At 43.8% G+C, this 2,073-nt stretch overlaps 1 non-coding gene across 1 annotated transcript; it reads left to right on the top strand.

The window, feature by feature from the left end:
* Positions 1 to 1,966: 1,966 nt before the first annotated feature.
* On the top strand, positions 1,967 to 2,073 carry LOC131241618 (small nucleolar RNA R71). Its single transcript, XR_009169178.1, has one exon. It is a non-coding gene; the product is annotated as a small nucleolar RNA R71 (small nucleolar RNA).

The raw sequence follows: 2,073 nt of genomic DNA, 5'->3' as shown, positions 1-2,073 counted from the left end.
CTTTCTTCTCAGAGTCGGAAGCTATGCTATCAAGAAGAGTCTCAGAGGGATGGAGAGGTTCCACTTTCGCTCTCCATTTTTCAGTCTACAATATAGGAGTAGAGTCGAGCAATGCATTGACTTCTTGGATGGGACTATCAATGTCAAAATCCATGCCCGATTGTTCTAAGCAGGTTTCAAGAGGATCTTCAAAAGATGTACGGAAGGAGTCCTGCACAAGGCTCTCGATCATGTCCACTTCAAATATGTCATCCAAATCGGAGGGTTTTGTCCTGCATTAAAAACATTGAGTTTAATATTCATGTTACCAAAGGACAATTTCATAACTCCATTCCGCAATTGATAATAGCATTAGATGTGGCCAAAAATGGACGACCCAAAATGACTGGGATCCGACTATGAAGATTCTGGACAGGCTGAGTATCGATAACTATGAAATCCACTGGAAAATAAAATTTATCAACCTGGATTAACACATCTTCAATAACACCCCGGGGCCCCTTGACAGATCTATCGGCTAGTTGTAATGTTACCTTAGTCGGTTTCAACTCACCAAGTCCTAGGCTCATAGACCGAATATGGTAACAAATTGACACTCGCCCCTAAATCAAGTAATGCCTTCCCGATCTTATGATCTCCTATGCCGCAAGAAATGGTGGGAGCTCCTGGATCCCTAAATTTAGGAGGGTGTTATGTTGAATCATGGAGCTGAGCGCTCTGCAAGGAAGACTTTCTTATGAACATTCTGCTTACGCTTTTGAGTGCATAAATCTTTAAGAAACTTAGCGTAAGCAAGGACTTGCTTGATAGCGTCAAGCAACGGGATGTTGACTTGCACTTTTTGAAACACATCCAAGATTTCATCAAAGTTATTTCTTTTCTTTGTTGGTGCGACGTTGAGGAAAGGGTGCTTTGGGCACATAAGGTGGCACATTAGTGGCTCTTGGAGAGTCGAGAGCTTTTGGACTTTGGATGCATTGGTATGACTCTCTGCTTCATCTTGATCTTCTGTTTTAGAATTTGATTCATCCCCAGGCATCTCTATTATGTTATCAATCTGCTTGCCTGACCTAAGGGTAGTGATCGATTTGGCCTGCTCATGATATTGCCCTTGGTTGGAATTAGAGCCAATCTCATCTGTCCCTTTGGATTAGCCTCGGGTTGCTAGGGAGCTTGCCCTTCTCTCTCTCACTCAATGTGGCGCTAGTTGACCCATTTGTACTTCCACTTGGCAATGGATTGTGCATTTGCATGTAAGCTTTCCTGGGCCAGTACGGTTGGTTGGGTGTCTTTTTGGAATTGGAGAGAACTCTGCATGAAAAGATGGAGTGTATCCTCAAGAGATGGTTTCCTTGATTGTGTAGGCAGTTGTTGATATTGTGGAAACTGTTGAGGTTGTTGACTGCCAACTTGGAGGTGCGGTTGTATGGGAGGATTTCCAGATGGTCCTCCTTGTTGTGGTCCTTTTGCCCAAGAGAAATTTGGATGTCTAGCCCACCCTGGGTTGTATGTGTTCGAGTAAGGATCATTCCCAGATTTTTGAAAAGTGTTCATAGCATGAACTTGTTCAGAGAGAAGTTCTGGGAATGCTGCACCAGATGGACAAGACTGCATAGGATGGGCAAGACTAGAACATGTGGCATATGCCTCGACTTGAGCTGTTTGTGGTGGTCCATTATTTAATACCAGAGCATCAACTTTCTTTGTCAGGTTATCAAGCTTGGCGCTCAGCTCTGGCATGACTCCTATCTCATATATACCACCTCTCTTTTGTGGTTGGGGACTTCTGTCACCTCTATTTGAATAATCCCATTGCTGTTGGGAATTTTCGCACAAGGTTTCAAAGAAGTTCCATGCTTCGACATCACTTTTGGTCATGAATGACCCTCCACTGGTGGCATCAACCATGCGACGGTTATGTGGTGTCAGACCGTCATAGAAGTATTGAACTTGTTGCCACTTCTCAAAACCATGGTGAGGACATTTAAGAAGCAAGTCCTTCCATCTTTCCCAACATTCATGAAAGTGCTCGCCCTCTTTTTGTGTGAAGTTAGTGATTTCTCTACGGAGGGC

The sequence above is a fragment of the Magnolia sinica genome, chromosome 3, assembly GCF_029962835.1.
Source record: "Magnolia sinica isolate HGM2019 chromosome 3, MsV1, whole genome shotgun sequence".
NCBI lineage: Eukaryota > Viridiplantae > Streptophyta > Magnoliopsida > Magnoliales > Magnoliaceae > Magnolia > Magnolia sinica.
This window is presented reverse-complemented; position numbering and strand designations above follow the sequence as displayed.